This window comes from Callithrix jacchus, chromosome 12, assembly GCF_049354715.1.
Source record: "Callithrix jacchus isolate 240 chromosome 12, calJac240_pri, whole genome shotgun sequence".
NCBI lineage: Eukaryota > Metazoa > Chordata > Mammalia > Primates > Cebidae > Callithrix > Callithrix jacchus.
In genome coordinates this window covers 42,028,329-42,050,450 of record NC_133513.1, presented here as the reverse complement: position 1 = coordinate 42,050,450, position 22,122 = coordinate 42,028,329, and the positions used below count along the sequence as shown (strand labels likewise).

Genomic DNA, 22,122 nt, shown 5'->3' with positions numbered 1-22,122 from the left:
CTGGATTTAAAACTTAAAGACATAGCTTTGAGAAACTTGCCACATTCAACCACATTATATTCATTCATTAATAGTGAAAATACTAACTGACATGTTTTCATGTTTGCTATGCGCTGAATGCTATGCAGTCGGCATGGAATATCTCATTCGGTCATTCCAGCAAACTTGTGACTTATTACTCCTGTCATTTCTGTACTGCAACCGAGAAAACCAAGACCCTTAGTCACTTCAGCAACTGCCTTCTCAAAACAGGGTACTGCTGGAATCGACTGTCAGCCAGGCCCTGAGAGTACCATGCCCTATTTCCCCGAATTCTCTGGTATCTAAATTTGAAGACATTGCAGGAAAATCTCCCCTCTTGGCGCTGCTGTGTGGACAGGGACATGCCCTTTTGCAGCCCTGATTCCTGAGGCCCTGGTTCTGAAACTGAGACAAATAGGCTCTCACTAAAAGCAAGGTCTTTTTTTCTAGTAGCCTCTTATGAGTAACTGTCTCCTACCTCACACATAATCTCCCAAGCTGGAGGCACGATTTGAACTAACATCTGCTCACGCTTGATTTATGATATTTCATTTCAAACCCCATTAATCTATCTAACATTGATAAAGCTTCTGAACTTTGGGTTGCTTCCTGAGATTAGTTTGAATCATGCATTCATACGCTTGATCATTTTTTAAAAACCTGACTGCAGGCTCAGGGATAAATTCCATGCTGTTCTATAAATTTATCACCAACTTAATTTGGAATTTGTACGGTGTCTCTGCTTGAGTTACCTGGACTTTCAGTCAGATCCCAAAGTGCAAATCCCAACTCAGGTTCTATTATTTGAATCCCATAAAAAAATTCTGAATGCATAAAAATATCAGATAAGTTAAATATTTGGCCTTTTACATTACAGTCTAAGATGATTGAATGCCGGATAAAACTGACAAATATACAGACTTTCATCCCAATGTAAAATAAAACATCCTGAAACACAGACCCTCTCTCAAAACAGTGCTAGTAAATAAAACACCTGGAGCGAGAGTGTTCCTCTTATACTGAAACCAGAGTGCAGATTGAATATGTTAATGGTGCCTTAAGTACATAATGGGTAAAGATTCCTGAACATTCACAGCTGAGGAGTTAACATTGTGGTGAGTGAAGATGAGCTGAACTCCCTTGGGGAAGGCTCGGCGTTGGAGAAGGGTCTGTGTTAGTCAGGTTTGCCTTCCCTGGTCAGCTGCAGTCACAGGTGTCTTCCATTGCAGTGAAATATGTGCAGCAAGCTTGGGCCAGTGCAGCTGCAATGGTTTGCAATTGCCCCTGAAAAATGAGCAATCTTGAGCCTTGTGTTGATTGTCCAGAAGTATTAAAAACTGTGTCCTGCCTTATTCTTTTAAAGCTGCCATTCTCACAGTCATTTTGAAAGGAAACGTGTGGGCTTCTTGGAATGTCTACTTATCAGCCCAAGATTAGCAAAGGGATCTCCAGAGCCTACAAAGTAATACTCTGGGTAGCCCAGAGCCATTAATGCTCATATTCTTTCCTTGAGACCCATGGGAAAGCCATGCATTAATTCACCAAAAATGAATGGAGCCTTCTCTATGCACCAGGCACTGTTCTGGCTGAAGTCTATAAACCAGGCTAAACCCTTGCGTTCCTAAAGGAACAGCGATCAGTATATACTGTGTGTGTTAAGTAACTACTGCAGATTCCGTGGGTGCTGCAACCGAATCCCTAGGGCACCCACCATCCAGGAAGAACTAAGGGCTTTCTCTGGCTGTAGCAGGCTAGGTCACACTAACGCAGGCCTCTGTAACAACTGTTTCAGTATGCACTGAGTGGTTAGGTTAAATATTAAAAGCCAGTACCCTTATGCAAAAGCTGGGATGTAACAAAAGCCCACCAAGCGTTTTGCCTAGGTCTCTCCTGGAACTTAAACCATGACAAAATAACAAAGGAATTCTTAACAGTACCCATCTAGGATTAAACAAGTTTGATTGTGGGTCTGAAGAAACTCCCCAGGCATCCCAAACCTCTGTGATTTAGCAAGAGACAAGGTAAAAGTGATCACCCCAGCACCTGGACCCATTTAGATTAAGTAAATTTACTGAAGCTCCAGAGGAAGCTCTTCAGGACTCAGATATTAGTTATAGATTAAAATAAGTTAATCACTAATATCTTCAGATGATTGCACACCTACATTATAGACATATAACTTGGAAAGTATATAACTCTGAAAAACTTTGTAATTTTGAGTTGGTCTGGCAATAATTTCCAGACCTTCTCCCCATAACTGATTGTAGAAATAAAAACTCTCTTCTGAGGACACAAACAGATGGAAAAACATTTCATGCTCATGGTTAAGAATAATCAATACCATGAAAATGGCCATACTGCCCAAAGTAATTTCTAGATTCAATGCTATCCCCATCAAACTACCATTGACCTTCTTCACAGAACTGGAAAAACTCACCTTAAACTTCATATGGAACCAAAAAAGAGCCCACATAGCCAAGACAATCTTAAGCAAAAAGAACAAAGCTGGAGGCATCATGCTACCTGACTTCAAACTATACTACAAGGCTAGAGTAATCAAAACAGCATGGTACTGGTGCCAAAACAGAGATATAGACCAAAGGAACAGAACAGAGACCTTGGAAGTGATGCCACTCATCTACAACTGTCTGATCTTTGACAAACCTGACAAAAACAAGCAATAGAAAAACGGTTTCCTATTTAATGAATGGTGTTGGGAAAACCGGCTAGCCATGTGCAAAAACCTGAAATTGGACCCCTTCCTTACACCTTATACAAAAATTAACTCCAGATGGATTAAAGATTTAAATATAAGACCTAACACCATAAAAACCCTAGAAGTAAACCTAGGCAATACCATTCAGGACATGGGCATAGGTAAGGACTTCACACTAAAACACCAAAAGCATTGGCAACAAAAGCCAAAATAGACAAATGGGATCTAATTAAACTCCACAGCTTCTGCACAGCAAAAGAAACTATCATTAGAGTGAGCCAGCAACCAACAGAATGGGAAAAAATGTTTGCAAGCTACCATCTGACAAAGGGCTGATATCCAGAATCCACAAAGAACTAAAACAGATTTACAAGAAAAAAACAACCCATCAAAAAGTGGGCAAAAGATATGAAAAGACATTTTTCAAAAGAAAACATTTATGAGGCCAACAACATATGAAAAAATGCTCATCATCACTGGTCATTAGAGAAATGCAAACCAAAACCACATTGAGATACCATCTCACGCCAGTTAGAATGGCGATCATTAAAAAATCTGGAGACAACAGATGCTGGAGAGAATGTGGAGAAATAGGAACACTTTCACACTTGAGGAAGCACCACATTGTTGGTGGGAATGTAAATTAGTTCAACGATTGTGGAAGACAGTGTGGTGCTTCCTCAAGGACCTAGAAATGAAAAATCCATTTGACCCAGCAATCCCATTACTGGATATATACTAAAAGGATTATAAATGTAAATCATTCAATTATAAAGACACATACACACGTATGTTCATTGCCTCACTGTTTACAACATCAGAGACCTGAAATCAACCCAAATGCCCATCAATGATAGAATGAATACAGAAAATGTAGCACATATACACCGTGGAATACTATGTAGCCATAAAAAAGGATGAGTTCATGTCCTTTGCGGGGACATGGATGAATCTGGAAACCATCATTCTCAGCAAACTGACACAAGAACAGAAAACCAAACACTGCATGTTCTCACTCATAAATGGGTGTTAAACAATGAGAACACATGGACACAGGGAGGGAAACATCACATGATGGAGTCAGTTGGGGGGTGGGGGGCTGGGGTGGGGAGATTGGGGAGGAATAATATTGGGAGAAATATCTAAAGTAGGAGACAGGGGGATGAAGGCACCAAACCACCTTGGCAAGTGTATTCCTATGTAACAATCCTGCAAGATCTGCACAATATCCCAGAAATTAAAGTATAATTTTAAAAAAGTAAAAAGTCAAAAAAACTCTCTGGATTTCTGCTCTAAGGAAGGACCTCTTCAAGATTTGTTCCTTTTTGATATTCTGCCACCATCTCAGAGGCAATGGCCAAGCTGTTTTTCTTATCTGTTATTTCTGCATCCTACATAGTTTTCTCTCTCTTACTAGGTAATGTCCTTATGTGTCAAAAGATACCTGGGATTTTAATCAAACATAAGACATGCAGACATGAAAATGATTGTCATAAGGAAGAAGTTTATCCTCACATATCCCTACAAACAGGAGGCATGGCATGACATCAAGGGAAGCACCAAGGGAAGGATTGGCAGAGGGGAGAGAAGAGAGCCCTCTATTAGGGTTTTTACAGGAAGGAATGGGTTAGGCAGTGTAGCTATGCTGAATAAGCTTAGGATTGGGTAGTTTGAAATTTTCAATGTGCTTTGGGATTTAGAGGTGGTCTCTAGTTTTCTGAAACCTCTCTGGGGTGATCGTTTTGTTTTGTTTTGTTTTGTTTTTTGAGATGGAGTTTCGCTCTTGTTGCCAAGGCTGGAGTGCAATGGTGCATCTCAACTTATTGCAACCTCCACCTCCTGGGTTCAAGCTATTCTCCTCCCTCAGCTTCCTAAATAGCTGGGATTACAGGTGCCTGCCACCACATCTGGCTAATTTTTTGTATTTTTATCAGAGATGTGGTTTCACCATGTTGCCCAGGCTGATCTTGAACGCCTGACCTCAGGTGATCTGTCCCTGCTCTGCCTCCCAATGTGCTGGGATTACAGGCATGAGCCACCACACCCAGCCTCTGGGGTGATTTTTATGACCTGGGTAATATCGGCTGAGATGCACCATTGCACTCCAGCCTGGGCAACAAGAGTTGAAAGTCCCAATATTGGCTTGATTAATAAAGGAGATGGTTGGCAATGCAGCTCTGGATTGGTTGGGTTACATATCAATGGTATGCTCACAGAGGAGTCATTGGCCATCTCTAGGAATTAGCTAGCTAGCCCTGGGAGGGGCACTCTCTCCAGGATCAAGGCCACAAGTGCCAGAACACCAAGAATATAGAAAATAAGAAAATACAGTCAATCAACTTGATATAGTTAATAATTCTTTACATTAAAATTTCCCTGTTCAAATTACTCTCTGGATTCTGTCTCCTGACTGGTTTGTGATATGTAATGTTGTCTTTCATATATATTTATATATAATCACTTAAAACATATATGAGTGATCATTTTCTTCTTTAATTCCGATCTTAATACTTAGGACAAGAGATGTTCATCACGGAATTATTTATCTTAACCTCTCTCCCTTCTTTCACAAAACCTCTGTTTTCTTCATTCATTTATTTATTTGAGATGGTGTCTTGCTATGTTGCCCAGGCTGGACTTGAACTCCAAGGCTCAAGTGGTTCTCCTGCCCTAGTCTCCTCCTGAATAGCTGAGAATAAAGGTACACGCCACCATGTCCAGCTATTTGTATTTTTATTATGTGTCTGTTCTGCCTTTCATATTTTTAATGCTAATTGAAATGGAAGCTCAATCAATGAGGCAGAGATCATTTCTGTCCTGTTTGTCATTGATCTCCACGAGACTAGAGATGTCACCAGAATGAGGAACCATGGTAGAAGGAAAAGAAGAGGATAGAGAGAAAATCTGTGGGAAGTAGGAAAGTGAGCCTCTGCTGCCTCCATCCCCACACATGCAATAGAGGATACTGTGTGACTAGAGGGTGCTGTGCTGAGCGGCAGCCCCCACATGTGGATCTGGTACCACAAGGCATGAGGAGAGGGGAAAGACAGTCGACAGGTGCAGCTGGCTAGGAGGGGCAAAGACATAGACCCACTCAGTGTCCAGCAAAATAAATTACCCTGAAAAAGATCCAAAGCAAAAAACCTCTATCAGAGGTGTGAGGGAGTGTGCACATGTGTGTGTCCATTTGTGTAATTACTCACTGGAAGTGTGATTGTATATGTGTATACACTGATTGGAGGTAGGCGGGGAAGCAGCTGATCCCATAGTGATCACCTGCTCTGGAAGATTAGACTGGGCCGCACAGACCACCCGAGTAACAAGGCAGGCAGGACTGAGTGGTGCCACCTGCACTGACAAAGGGAGTGCAGATTCCCCCCTTGGCAACTGCAGACCACGAGGAAGCCGGCTCTCCTCTCCTCTAACCTGCAGTCCATCACTGAAGGGGACTCTGCAGGGGGAGGGTGGCAGCATGAGGGTGACACCTGGTCCTGCACAGGGACTGAGAAGAGAATCTTGAAGCCACCTGGGAAACTGCTGGCTCAGGCTTCCTGTTTGTGAAGGACCAAGATTAGTTTCCCTCCACTTCACAGAAATGAGGGCTGGAAATGAAAAACTCATGTACACTTCAACACTAACAGGGGTTCCACGGTACCCTCCGGTGTTGTGGAGTGTTACGGCTCCTCCTTTGGCAGGTGTATGTCTGGCTTTTGATAAGTGTTTCCCAAACTGCAGCTGTGTGTGAGATTAGGCATCACTGTCATCAGTGTTTCCAAATTTCGATGCCTCTTATACTATCATTTATTTAATGTTTTTCTTTACCTCAACTTGTGTTTTTACTTAGCTCCATTCTAAGCAATAAAATGTCATGGGTTTTCTGTGCTAATTATACTTTTATCATATATTACATTTAAATAAATACCCACTTATACCTACTGTTAAAATGAAAGGTCTGATCTTCATACTACTTAACATCATCTCCCATACCATTGATAAGTGCCACACATTTTGGGAAACATGGTACTACATAGTGTGTGAGGCCCCTCATCATATCCAAACCATCTGAATGTTCGGCAGTGTTCTCTGGTTAATGTCAGAAAGGTTAAGAAAGATTCTATAAGCTGTTGGCATTTTCCTGATGGAGAGGAAGATACTATGCCCTGTTTTAAGACTTTCTCTTCAAACAATGTTCATCACTCTTCAGTGATTTGAAAATATCAAGAACTTAAAAGTGAGTGGCTAGCTACTTCCATTTCCCTTCCAGGGTATCAGCATCCCAAGTGAGGTCAGCTTGGACAGAATTAGACCGATAATCTTTGGTGTTATCAAAAGAGATAAAGAGAAGAGAACAATTAAAGTAATTACAATATGTAAACAATTTAGAAAGTCAGAGCACACTGCTGCATTTAGTGTGAAAGAAGTGACATTGAAACAGAAATACAAAAGGACCTTCATCTTCATCTTGCCTCTGCCCCTTACTGGCTACCCTGGAGACCTTCAGGTGAACCTCTCCCTCCCTGTGGAACTCAGATTGTTCTTCTATGGTGAGGGAGTTGGATTAGGCCAACACTTCTTAAGCTAACATTATTGGATAGGCATCATTACCTCTCAGTGCCCTAACAAGAAATAAATATGCAGTAGCAATCTGTTTTTCTAAACTCTGTTATTCTCCCGGAAAAAAAAAAATGCAACCGCTGAATAAAGTAGTCTCTAAGGCATATTCAGAAGCCAAAATTTCATCCAAGGTTTTCCGGGGTCATCTCAGTGAGGAATTTTTAGGAAAGTGGTAAGGTCAGAACAGGCACAGTGGCTCATTCCTGTAATCCCAGCACTTTGAAGGCCAAGGTAGGAGAATCGCTTGAGCTCAGGAGTTCAAGACGAGCCTAAGCAACATGACAAAACCCCATCTCTACATTAAAAAAAAAAAAAATTATTAGCCAGGCATGGTGGCACATGGCTGTAGTCCCAGCTATCTGAGAAGCTGAAGTGAGAAAATCGCTTAAGCCCAGGAGGTCGAGGCTGCAGTAAGCCAAGATGTGCTGCAGTGAGCCATGATCACACCATTGTATTCCAGCATGAGTGACCAAGTGACACCCTATTCCCCCTACTCCCAACAAAAAAGTAACAAGTAAGCATGGAGCTCACCAATGGGCAGTTATTGGTGTGGATATATCCATTATGGAAGTGGATGGGGTTCTTTCTCCTGCCCTTGAAGGGGAAATTCATGGTTAAATATATGAAAACTAAAGGCTCACCTCAAATTCATTCCCACACCTCCTCTCCTTTCCTTCTCCTCCAGCTGAACCTCTGAGCAGGTTCCTCTGGAGGCACCCAGGCTCAGCTCAGAGGCACTGCAGAAGTTAAACCATCCTGGCTCCAGCCTGGTCTGGCCTACGAGCTGCAGTGCAATTGGAAGCCTATCAGGTTCCAGGGCACTGATTTTTCTCTGAGGTAATCTTACTATTACATTTACTGCTCTGCAAAACATGTTCAAAACCAACAATAACATACAGCTTTGCACTGACAGAGGCAATACTTTCAAGATGCACAAAATGGCTTGAGGATTTTCACTTCTCACTTCTATAACCATGGCTTTGGTTTTTTAAGCTTGACAAGCAAATATCCCTCTACACACATTTGTGTATCATAATCCCTTGCTGCTCTTGTGTGACCTGCCTTAGAATGGTAGGTAGCTTCGGGGTGCAGGATGGAGACCATACCTCTGGTAGGAGCTGCACACAACTGATTCAATCACAATTTAGTTGTTTGGCAGGCTTAATGCAGGCATAGTGTACTAGTCCATTTTCATGCTGCTGATAAAGACATACCTGAGGCTGGCCGGGTGCAGTGTCTCATGCCTGTAATCCCAGCACTTTGGGAGGCTGAGGCAGGTGGATCACCTGAGATCAGGAGTTTAAGACCAGCCTGAAACCTCATCTCTACTAAAATACAAAATTAGCGAGGCATGGTGGCGCATGCCTGTAATCCCAGCTACTCAGGAGGCTGAGGCAGGAGAATAGCTTGAATCTGAGAGATGGAGGTTTCAGTGAGCTGACATCACACCATTGCATTCCAGTCTGGACAACAAGAGTGAAACTCTATCTCAAAAAAAAAAAAAAAAAGACATACCTGAGACTAGGCAATTTACAAAAAAAAAAAAAAAATGGAATCACAGTTTAATGGACTCACAGTTCCACGTGGCTAGGGAGGCCTCACAATCATGGTGGAAGGTGAAAGGCACATCTCACATGGCAGCCGACAAGAGAAGAGAGCTTGTGCAGGGAAACTCCCCTTTATAAAACCATTAGATCTTGTGAGACTTATTCACTATCATGAGGAACAGCATGGCAAAGACCAGTCCCTGTGATTTCAATTACCTCACACTGGTCCCACCCACAACATGTGGGAATTGTGGGACTTACAATTCAAAATGAGATTTGGGTGGTGACACAGCCAAACCAAATCACATAGGCACATTTAATTTACCCCAAAGACCTCGTCCAGGCTTGCCTTAAAACCAGAAGATGGACCCAGTTCCCTGCAGCAACTGGAAAGGAGCTAATTTCACTCTTATTCTCCTCAAAATGATTTTGAGTTCAGAAATGAAGACCCTCATCCAGGCCAAACTGGAGTATTCCACCAAGTAGGGTTCTGGTTTCAGACTCCTGGCCCAGCACTCAAGGCCATGCACAAATCAGCCCTGGTGCCCCATCCCCACCCAAGCTCCCTCCACAGGCCCTGGTGGACCGAAAGAGCTAAAGTTAAGTAGGGAGCATTCTAAGCACTGTACACCTATTGGGTAACTTCACACACAGGACAACCCTGTGAGAAAACAGTATGGTCACCACCATTTTACAGATGGAGAAACATTGAAACAGAGAATAAGCAACTTGCCTAAAATCCCAGGGATTCTCAGCAGTGGAGCTCATATGTAAACCCAAGCAGCCTGCCTCCTGTACCAGCCTGCTCACTCTTAGTCTGCCTCCCGTACCACTGGCTGAGCTCTTGACCTGCTTTAACTGTAGCACAAAACATGAGCAAGATCCAACTGCAAAGAACTGTGACTCAGTTCTGGTAAAATCCCTCCTCCCACCCAGGAAAGGCAGGCCAGAGAGTCACAGCAAGGAAGAGGATTTATGTAAGACCAAGAGAAACAGAGGTAACTGTTTGGGATAGCCTGTGAGCACTAGCCTCGATGGGATTCCTCAGGCAGGAGGGACACCTCCCTGCACCTGCTTATGGACCACTGAGGCTGCCTGTCCTATGGAATTGAGACCAAGTTAAAGTGTCCATCTCTACTAGAGTATTTCAAATAGAAAGATCCCATGTGACAATGAGTTTCCCCGTATAGTATGTATTACTAACTCTGAATCTTTTTTTTCTTACAGGATTTGCCAATAAAATCTGAAATGTCTTATTTTCTGATGGAGACAGTTTTCTCTCTCTCTCTCTGTCTCCCTCTCCCACACACAGCAGTTAAACTGGGTAACTCCTAGTGCCTACCCACACCTTCCTGCAAGTGCTTCCTCCACCTAGAACTGCACTTAAACTACTGTAGCTGTGTTTTAGGGTCCTCTCTAGTATTGAAAGTCCTGCTCAAATGCTACCTACCCAGCCAGACACAGTGGCTCACACCTGTAATCTTAGTACTTTGGGAGGCCAAGGTGGGACCAGTACTTGAGGCCAGGAGTTGGAGACCAGCCTGGCCAACATGGCAAAACTCCATCTCTATTAAAAACACAAAAAATTAGCCAGGAGTGGTGGCACATGCCTGTAATCCTAGATATTTGGGAGATCCAGACGTGAGAATTGCTTGAACCAGGAGGCAGGGGTTGCAGTGACCTGAGATCCTGCCACTGCACTCCAGCCTGGTGAACAGAGTGAGATTGTCTCAAAAAAAAAAAGCTCCACCTACCCTAGAAAGCTTTCTTAATCTCTCCAGCAAAAGTAATCATAATCTTTCCTTTCTGTAAACTAAGAGCTTTCTACTCTATCTCCTTTCTGATTCCTTTATCTTGCATCTCACCTTCTATTCCCCTTGAGGATGGTACCTTTCATTACCGTCCACTTCCATAGTGGATAGAGCAATAATCAATACTAATCAAAAAATATTTGTTAAATTTACGTTGACACGTTTCATCCCCAGTGATGGCTGATGTGAGAAATTGTGATGTCTGCTGACCAGAGGAAGATTAAAAAGAATCAAGACAATAGAAAGTGCAAATGGTGATGAATATTTGATTCAAAAACAAGAAAGCAAAAAAAAATTATGGATACCACTTTTTATATAAGGAAACATTGTAAGTTTACATTAAATGAGGATCCTACCAGGTAGAACCAAGATCCTGAGGTTATCATCCACTTACTGCTGGAAATTCTGTAGTCCACAACATTTTCTTCTGTATAATATACAGACATTCATTGCTCAAATTTTAAAAATATCTCAGCAGGGTCAATTATTATTTTAATAGTCTTTCTCTAACCCTACCACCGTCAAGTGATATTTGTGAATGCTTTTAGATAGGTAAAGATATTCAATGCCTTGATTATCCTCTGGGAATTTTAACTGTTGTTTTCACGTACATTAATAATTTTTCAGTGTAATTTTTCCCAAGAGAATACATCAAAAGAAAGCATACATAGATTTACATATGTCATTGCTAATAAACTTCCCAAGAAGAAAATAGACTTCCATCCAGGTGGAAACAGCAACATTTTAAATCAAAGCTTAACAATTATCAAAGCATTTTCCAAAGTTATAGAAGAATGCTAGGCTATAAATCCAAAGCAATCAGAAAATATCCATGGCAATTTTGACAAGTGGCTACTCATTTGACAGTTAGGTGAGCACCCTGCAATCTCTATTATGCCTCATCTGTCATTTTGTGTGCCCAGAATGTGTACACCCTTCTTATTTGAAAGTAATTCCAAGAGAGTTGGGTGATGTCGCCCTTTGTCCCATCGTGAATGCCAAAGGAGTAGACATTTCCTCTCCCGGTTCCCTGGGTACTTGGGTGTAGGTGTATGATGAGGAAACTTGAGGAAGTAATAAAAAGGCCTGAAGACAGACAAAAATTATTAGGATTCACTAATGTCTAGATCTCACAAAAATGTATAGGAAAAGCAGCATCTCAAATTGAGGTAACAGTACCAGGCATATGTTTTTTCAAGTCCCTATCTGATAGAAAAAATACAGGCTGCGTGCTGTGGCTCACAGCACTTTGGGAGGCCAAGGCAGAAGGATCATTTGAGGCTAGGAATTCGAGACCGGTCTACACAACACAGGGAGACCCTGTCTCCATTTTAAAAAATAAATGTAAAATATAATGATAAATTTATTTATATATATCTATAAGCAACCTAATGTGATGTCTGGGATTGCTTCAAAATAACTCCAACAAAAAAAAAAATGTTTCAGTGGGGGATAAATTAAATAAGATTGACAGAATTCTAACAGAGAATCTGGAAATAAATACAATCTGGTTTAGATGTTTATCCCTCCAAATCTCATGTTGAAACGTGAGCCCCATTGTTGCAGGAGGGGGCTTAACAGGAGGGGGTTTGGGTTGTTGGGGTGGATCCCTCATGAATAGTTTGGTGCTCTCCCCTTTAATAGTGAGTTCTCACTCTATTGGTTACCTCGAGACCTGATTGTTAAAAAGAGCCTGCTAGGCCGGGTGCGGTGGCTCACGCCTGTAATCCCAGCACTTTGGGAGGCCAAGGCGGGTGAATCACGAGGTCCGGAGATCGAGACCATCCTGGTCAACATGGTGAAACCCCGTCTCTACTAAAAATACAAAAAATTAGCTGGGCACGGTGGCGCGTGTCTGTAATACCAGCTACTCAGGAGGCTGAGGCAGGAGAATTGCCTGAACCCAGGAGGCGGAGGTTGCGGTGAGCCGAGATCGTGCCATTGCACTCCAGCCTGGGTGACAAGAGTGAAACTCCGTCTCAAAAAAAAAAAAAAAAAAAAAAAAGAGCCTGCTATTCCTCCTCACTCTTTTGCTCCCTTTCTTGCCATGTGACACTCCAGCTTCACTTTCCCTCCACCAAGACTAAAAGCTTCCTGAGGCCTCACCAGAAGCTGAGCAGATGTGGGTGCCGTGCTTATATAGCCTATAGAACCATTAGTCAAATAAACTTCTTTTCTTTATAAATTACTCAGTCTTGGGTATTCTTTTATAGCAATGCAAAATGGACTAACACAGGATACATGGAGTTTCATTTTATTCTGCTATTGTAAATGTTTAAACATTTTCATAAGAAGCTGAAACTCTTAAAAGCCCAAGAGGGCCGAGGCACAGTGGCTCATGCCTGTAATCCCAGCACTTTGTGAGGCCGAGGTGCATGGATCACTTGAAGTCAGAAGTTTGAGACCAGCCTGGGGAATATAGTGAAACCCTGTCTCTACTAAAAACACAAAAATTAGTGGGGCATAGTGGTGCACACCTGTAGTTCCCATTACTTGAGAGACTGAGGCAGGAGGATGGCTTGAGCCCAGGAGGCGGAGGTTGTAGTGAGCCAAGAGTGTGCTACTGCACTACAACCTGCGTGTTGGGAATGAAACCCTGTCTCCAAGAAAAAAAAAAAAACCCTAGAGCAAAGCAGCAGGGAGCATCCCAGGGCAGTGGCATGTTGGAGGCAGTAGTGCTCCTGGGAGTGCTGGAAAAGGAAGCAACTTCTGCCTGCATCTGCCCATGGCTGTACCCAGCTTCCCCTCGGTTGCTGCCCATTTTCTGAGCTGGATTTTCTCGTCTTTGCAGAGATTTAATGAAGTACCCACTATCCTTATATTTTTGTTTTTTGACTAAGTTTCTATAATTTGCAACCAAGAATCTGAATGGCAAAACCTAAGCAAAATTAAATCTCTGGAAGACTTTCAGGTTGTCTCCTCTGGTGAGTATCACTAGTTAACATTAAACTAGACCAAATACTACCAAAAGCAATCTACAGATTCGAAGCAATTTCTCTCAAAATACCAATGTCATTGTTCACAGAAAATGTTTTCTATACTCTAAAATTTGTACTTTCAAAAGAGTATAGTAACTAGAACAGCAGGGTATTGGTATAAAAATAGACACATAGACCAATGGAACAGAATAGAGAATTCTGAAATATATCCATATATTTACAGCCAAATGATCTTCAACAAAGCTGTCAAAAGCATCTGTCAAGAGTGTGTCAGTGAGGAAATGACACACTCTTCAATAAATGGTGCTAGGGAAACTGAATAACCATAAGCAGCATAAAACTGGGCCTATACTCTCACCATATACAAAAATTAACTTAAGACAGATTAAAGACTTCAACATTTGACCCGAAATTGCTAGAAGAAAGCACAGGGAAACACTTCAGGGCATTGGTCTAGGTAACTATTTTATGGCTAAGACCTCAAAAGTATGGCAACAAAGACAAAAGTCAACAAATGGGACTATATTAAACTGAAAGCTCCTGCCCAGCAAATGAAACAGAGTGAAAAGACAACTTATTGAATAGGAAAAAACATTTGCAAACAACTCATCTGAGAAGAAGCTAATAGCCAAAATATACAAGAAACTCAAACAATAGTCATTTTTTTAATCCCAACAAAAATAGGAAGAGGACATAAACAGACATTTCTCAAAAGAAGACATACAAATGGCCAAGAGATATATGAAAAATCCTCAACCTAACTAATCATCAAGGAACTGCAAATCAGAACCACATTGAGATATCATCTTATCCCAGTGAGAATGACTAGTATTAAAAATAAGAGATGTTAGGACAGCCAGCCATGGCTGCAGAAGGTCCCAGCGCAGGGTCTGTGGCCCCGGTCTCCTCCACATCCTCCCTGCCCCTGGCTGCTCTCAACATGCGAGTGTGGCGCCGCCTGTCGCTGTTCTTGAACGTGCAGACGCAGGTGGCAGCCGACAGGACCGTGCTAGTGGAGGTGATGGACTTTGAGTACTTGGAGATCTGGTAGCTGGAATCGCACGCCAACCCCACGGGCAGGCTGCTGGACGCCTGGCAGGGACACCCTGGTGCCTCGGTAGGCCGACTGCTGGAGCTGCTCACCAAGCTGGGTCACGGCGATGTGCTGCTGGAGATTGAGGCGGATTGCCAAAAGTATATCTTGAAGCAGCAGCAGGAGGAGGCTGAAAAGCCCTTACAGGTGGCCTCTGTCAACAGCAGTGTACCATGGACAACAGAGCTGGCAGGCATCACCACACTTGACGACCCCCTGGTGCAAATGCCTGAGCGTTTCAAGGCCTTCATCTGTTATTGCCCCAGCGACATCCAGTTTGTGCAGGAGATGATCCGGCAACTGGAACAGACAAACGATAGACTGAAGTTATGTGTATCTGGCCGCGATGTCCTGCCTGGCACCTGTGTCTGGTCTATTGCTAGTGAGCTCAGCGAGAAAAGGTACCGCAGGATGGCGGTTACCTGCAGAGCAAGAAATGTGACTTCCAGACCAAATTTGCACTCAGCCTCTCTCCAGATGCCCATCAGAAGCAACTGATCCCCATCAAGGACAAGGCAATGAACAAAGAGTTCCCCAGCATCCTGAGGTTCATCACCGTCTGCGACTACACCAATCCCTGCACCAAATCTTGGTTCTGGACTCGCCTTGCCAAGGCCCTGTCCCTGCCCTGATGACTGCTCTGGGACTCTGGGTGTGTGTGTATCTGTCTGCCTGTCCATGCACTTCTGCCCTGCCTCCTCGGGTTGTAGGAGGAATCTGTGCTCTACTTGCCTCTCAATTTCTAGAGATGCCAACTCCACAGACACATCTGCCACAGCTGGACATCATCTGGACATCACATTTTATGTCCTGCATGGAACCAGTGGCTGTGAGTGGCTTGTCCAGTTGCTGGCTTACCAGCCAGGACAATATGGAACAGGACCAGCTGGGACTAGCAGAGCCAGCTCTGAGCTATTCATATACCTTCAGTCTCAGTTTCCCCACCTGAACAGTAGGATGGGGAGAACAGAGAGTAGCTGTGTTTGAATCCCTATACAAAATGGTGAAGCATAGCTCTGGATCTCCTGGGGGTGACTAATCTTGGCTGAGGGAGAGCTGGCTGCTGCTGGACTACCTGCTGGTCACTGCTGGAACCATGACACTGCTGGGGCAGCTGCTTCCACAATGATGCCTACTGATGCTTCAGTGTCTCTTTGCTCCCCTCCTGTTCCACTGCCTCCTTCCTCATAGGGCAGGTGGGGAAACGGGGTGGCCCAGCACAAAGAGATCCCACCTTGAAGCTTATTTCCTAATGAGTCCACCACTCATCTGCATCTTTGACACCTCCTGGCTTCTGCCCAACTTTCAGCAGTGGCAAGTCCTCGAGTGGCTGGCCTGAGCAGCTCGAGCTGCTTTTCATTTCTACTTGGCAAGATGCCTGTGGTCGTGCCCTCAGTTACACCTGGCATGAGAAGGGATCCTGGCCTCTGGCATATCCATCAAGTATGAGTTCTGGGGATGAGTCACTGTAATGATGTGAGCAGGGAGCCTTCCCCACTGCACCACCCACAGAGAGCTTTACCACCAACTTTGTACCTTGATTGCCTTACAAAGTTGTTTGTTTACAAACAGCGATCATAGAAGACCACCTACCCCAAAGCTTGTGGGTACACAGGCATATACAAACACACACGGACACACATATGTATGTACAGACACATACTCTCACACACACAGGCACCTGCACACGCACGTTTCTCTAGGTACAGATCCCAGGAACAGCTATGTGGGAAAGTCCCACCATTGAGGGAGCCTAACCATGTCCCTGAACAAAAATGGGGCACTCTTATATTCCTTTTCTCTTGTGTCCCTACTCAGTGAGATCAAACTCTGGAAAGGACCCCATGTACCAGTATTTATACCTTTAATGAAGCACAGAGAGAGGAGGAGAGATGTTTAAACTCACAGAACAATAAACTACAGACACAGCTGTCCTCTCTCTCTCTCTCTCTCTCTCTCTCTCTCTCTCTCTCTCTCTCTCAACCCCCCAGAGCGATTTGCTCATTACCCTCAAACTCTCCTTTGGGGAGACAGTGTCATAGTCTTAGGTGTCTGTGCCCCAGGGAAGACCTTAGGACCCTAAATCAAAAAGAAAATCCATCTCTGCTCCACTTCCAGCCAGGCTGGAGCAAGGTGTCTTTTCTCAGGATCTTGGGAGAGACTGGAGGCCCCTCTGCATGATCTTGTTGAAGTGTTTAGCTGCCGTGCACCTGTCCCCCTTTAATACTGGGCATTTTAAAGCGATCTCTAAAAGTATCTTCTACATGTTTTATATGCATTATAATAATTTCAAAGACATCTGAGAAAAGCCTATATTTGCTATTCTGCCTGTATCCTAGAATATATTCTGTATCATCATTTATAATAAAGAATATTCAGGGTAGGAGAAGATGGCACTGTAGGACTAACTCAGGATTGCAGCTCCCAGTGAAAACACAGAGGGTGAGTGGACACCGCATTTCCAGACGGATCTTTATTGCCCACAGACCAGGAGATTCCCAGGTGTAGGAGCCCCACGGGCCACCAGTGTGGCTGTTTGGGCCAGTGCTGCTGTTTGGGCCGGTGCAGCTGTTTGGGCCGGGGCCACGGCACAGCAGCACTCCATACAAAATACACTGGTTTGGTTGCCCTGTTAAACTGGCAATTGGAGATTTTGGAAGGCAGATTAGCACATTCATCTGATTAAATGGGACAGGCCAGGAGATTCCCAGGCCACAACATTGTTGCAGCCAGCTCAGTGGGTCGCTGCACAGGAAATCATACAGATCCAGACGCCCTTTCAGCAGGAGACTGGAACACCTGGGAGAGAGTCAACCATTCAACTTAAAGAAAAAAAAGCGCTCTGAGGCAGGGAGCCAGGTGATCAGGCTCGGCGGGTCCCATCCCCACAAAAACAAACAAAACAGCAACTGGAAACGCTTGGGGTTGAGAGTTTCATGGCAAACACAGCTGAACCCAGGATGGTCCAGCTCGGTGGGGGAGGGGCGTCCGCCATTACTGAGGCACTCGACCCCTATGGAGGTACTCTGCCATTGCTGACACAGCCTGCCATTGCCGAGGCAACCCGCCATTGCCAAGGCAACCCACCATAACAGAGAGTCTGCCACTACAGAGGCGGGCCACCATCACCACGGCAGTTCTAACCACATCCATATAAACAGGACTACAGGAAATGACACACGGCAGCAGGGCAGAGCCCATGACAGCAGGGCGGAGCCCACAGCAGCAGGGTGGAACCCAGGGCAACAGGGTGGAGCCCACAGCAACTCAGCATAGCCACTACAGGCAGGCAGTGATTAGACTGCCTCCTTGCTGGGCAGGACAGTGCAATGAATACTCATAAAAAAAGCACTAAGTCCCTGGGACAGAGCACCTGAGGAAAAAAAGGGGCTTTATGAGTTCTGCTGCAGCAGACTTAAACGTACCTGCCTAGCAGCCCTGAATGAACAACAGAGCTCACAGCTCAGCACTTGAGCTCTTATAAAGTACAGACTGTCTCCTCAAGTATAAAGTACAGACAGTCTCCTCAAGCAGCTCCCTGACCCCCGTATATCCAAAGAGTCACCTCACAAAGGACTGATCAGACTGACATTTGGCGGGCATCATTCAGGGACAAAGATAGCAGAAGAAGAAACTGGTAGCAACCCTCATACTTCCACAGCTGCTACAGGTGTACCCCAGGCAAGCAGGGCCTGGAGTGGACCTCAGCAGTACTACAGAAGAGGGGCCAGACTGTTAGAAGGAAAACTAAGAAACAGAAATACTTCATCATCAACAATCTGAACGTCCACTCAGAGACCCAATTGGAAAATCAGCAACTACTCAGATGACAGGTGGATAAATCCACAAAGATGGGAAGAAACCAGCGCAAAAAGGAGGAAAACACCCAAAACCAGAACACCTCGCCTCCTACAAGGGACCACAACTCCTCACCAGCAAGGGAACAAAGCCGGACGGAGAATGAGTGTGATGAAATCACAGAATCTGACTTCAGAAGGTGGGTAATGAGAAACTTCCATGAGCTAAAAGAACACATTCTAACTCAATGCTAAAAAACTAAGAACCTTGAAAACAGATTTCAGGAAATGATAACAAGAATGGACAACTTAGAGAGGAATATAAACAAATTGAAGGAGCTGAAAAACACAACACAAGAACTTCGCAAAGCATGCCCAAGTTTCAACAGCCAAATTGACCAAGCAGAAGAAAGGATATCAGAAGTCGAAGATCAACTCAATGAAATAAAATGAGAAACCAAGATTGGAGGAAAAAGCACAAAAAGGAATGAACAAAGTCTCCAAGAAATGTGGGACTATGTGAAGAGATCTAATCTACGTTCGATAGGTGTACCTGAATGTGATGAAGAGAATGAATCCAAGCTGGAAAATACTCTTCAGAATATTATCCAGGAAAACTTCCCCAACCTAGCGAAGCAGGCCAATATTCAAGTTCAGGAAATACAGAGAACACCACAAAGATATTCCACAAGAAGAGCAACCCCAAGGCACATAATCGTCAGATTTGCCAGGGTTGAAATGAAGGAGAAAATGCTAAGGACAGCCAAAGAGAAAGGTCGGGTTACCCACAAAGGGAAGCCCATCAGCTCACAGCAGATCTCTCGGCAGAAACCCTACAAGCCAGAATAGAGTGGAGGCCAATATTCAACACCCTTAAAGAAAAGAACTTTCAACCTAGAATTTCATATCCAGCCAAACTGAGCTTCATAAGTGAAGAAAAAATAAAATCCTTTGTGAACAAGCAAGTACTCAGAGATTCTGTCACCACCAGGCCTGCTTTACAAGAGCTCCTGAAAGAGGCACTACACATAGAAAGGAACAACCAGTACCAGCCATTAAAAAAACATACCAAATGGTAAAGAGCATCAACAAAATGAAGAATCTGCATCAACTAATGGGCAAAACAGCCAGCTAGCATCAAAATGGCAGTATCAAATTCACATATAACAATATTAACCCTAAATGTAAATGGGCTAAATGCACCAATCAAAAGACACAGACTGGCAAATTGGATAAAAAGCCAAAACCCATCAGTGTGCTGTATCCAGGAAACCCATCTCACATGCAAGGATACATAAAGGCTCAAAATAAAGGGATGGAGGAAGATTTACCAAGCAAATGGAGAGCAAAAATAAGCAGGAGTTGCAATTCTCATCTCTGATAAAATAGACTTTAAAACAACAAAGATCAAAAGAGACAAAGAAGGACATTACATAATGGTAAAAGGATTGATACAACAAGAAGAGCTAACGATCCTAAATATATATGGACCCAATACAGGAGCACCCAGATATATAAGGCAAGTTCTTAATGACTTACAAAGAGACTTAGACTCCCACACAATAATAGTGGGAGACTTTAACACTCCACTGTCAATATTAGACAGATCAACCAGACAGAAAATTAACAAGGATATCCAGGACCTGAACTCAGACCTGAAACAAGCAAACCTGATAGACATTTACAGAACTGGCCGGGCGCAGTGGCTCAAGCCTGTAATCCCAGCACTTTGGGAGTCCAAGGTGGGTGGATCACGAGGTCAAGAGATCGAGACCATCCTGGTCAACATGGTGAAACCCCATCTCTACTAAAAATACAAAAAATTAGGTGGGCACAGTGGCACGTACCTGTAATCCCAGCTACTCAGGAGGCTGAGGCAGGAGAATTGCCTGAACCCAGGAGGCGGAGGTTGCGGTGAGCCAAGGTTGCGCCATTGCACTCCAGCCTGGGTAACAAGAGCAAAACTCCGTCTCAAAAAAAAAAAAAAAAATACATTTACCGAACTCTCCATCCCAAATCCACAGAATATACATTCTTCTCAGCACCACATCACACCTACTCTAAAATTGACCACATAATGGGAAGTAAATCACTCCTCAGCAAATGCAAAACAACTGATATCATAACAAACAGCCTCTCAGACCATAGTGCAATCAAGTTAGAACTCAGAATTCAGAAACGAACTCAGAACTGCACAGCTTCATGGAAACTGAAAAACTGGCTCTTGAATGTTGACTGGATAAATAATGAAATGAAGGCAGAAATAAAGAAGTGCTTTGAAACCAATAAGAATGAAGACACAACATACCAGAATCTCTGGGACACATTTAAAGCAGTCTCTAGAGGAAAATATATAACAATACATGCCCACATGAGAAGAGTGGAGAGATCCAAAATTGTCACGCTATCATCAAAATTGAAAGAGCTAGAGGGGCAAGATCAAAAAAACTCAAAACCTAGCAGAAGACAAGAAATAACTAAGATCAGAGCAGAACTGAAGGAGATAGAGACATGAAAAACCCTTCAAAAAATCAATAAATCCAAGAGCTGGTTTTTTTGAAAAGATCAACAAAATAGACAAACCACTAGCCAGATTGATTAAAAAGAAAAGAGAGAATAACCAAATAGATTTAATAAAAAATAATAAAGGGGAAATCACCACAGATTCCACAGAAATTCAAAACATCATCAGAGAATATTATAAACAACTCTATGCACATAAACTAGTAAATGTGGAAGAAATGGATAAATTCCTGGACACTTGTGTCCTCCCAAGCCTAAACCAGGAGGAAGCCAAAACTATGAATAGACCAATAACAAGGTCTGAAGTTGAGGCAACAATTAAGAGCCTACCACACAAAAAAAGCCCAGGTCCAGATGGGTTCATAGCCGAATTCTACCAGACACACAAGGAGGAACTGTTACCATTCCTTCTGAAACTATTCCAAATAATTCAAAAAGAGGGAATCCTTCCCAAATCATTCTATGAGACCAACATCATCCTGATACCAAAACCCAGCAGAGACCCAACAAGAAAAGAAAACTTCAGGCCAATATCCATGATGAACATAGACACAAAAATCTTCAATAAAATACTGGCAAGCCAATTGCAACAGCACATTAAAAAGCTTATCCACCATGATCAAGTAGGATTCATCCCAGGGATGCAAGGCTGGTTCAACATACACAAGTCTATAAACGTAATTCACCACATAAACAGAACCAAAAACAAAAACCACATGATTATCTCAATTGACGCAGAGAAGGCATTTGACAAAATTCAACAGCCCTTTATGCTAAAAACCCTCAATAAACTCGGTATCGATGGAACATATCTCAAAATAATAAAAGCTATTTACGACAAACCAACAGCCAATATCATATACTGAATGGGCAAAAACTGGAAACATTCCCTTTGAAATCTGGCACTAGACAAGGATGCCCTCTCTCACCACTCCTATTCAGTATAGTACTGGAAGTTCTAGCCAGAGCAATCAGGCAAGAAAAAGAAATAAAGGGTATTCAGATAGGAAAGGTGGAAGCGAAATTGTCTCTATTTGCAGATGACATGATTGTATATCTAG

General features: G+C 43.3%; 1 pseudogene; it reads left to right on the top strand.

Annotated features, from left to right (window-relative positions):
- The first annotated feature begins 14,510 nt into the window (after positions 1-14,510).
- On the top strand, positions 14,511-15,497 carry LOC100413926 (myeloid differentiation primary response protein MyD88 pseudogene; annotated as a pseudogene).
- The last annotated feature ends 6,625 nt before the right edge of the window (positions 15,498-22,122 follow it).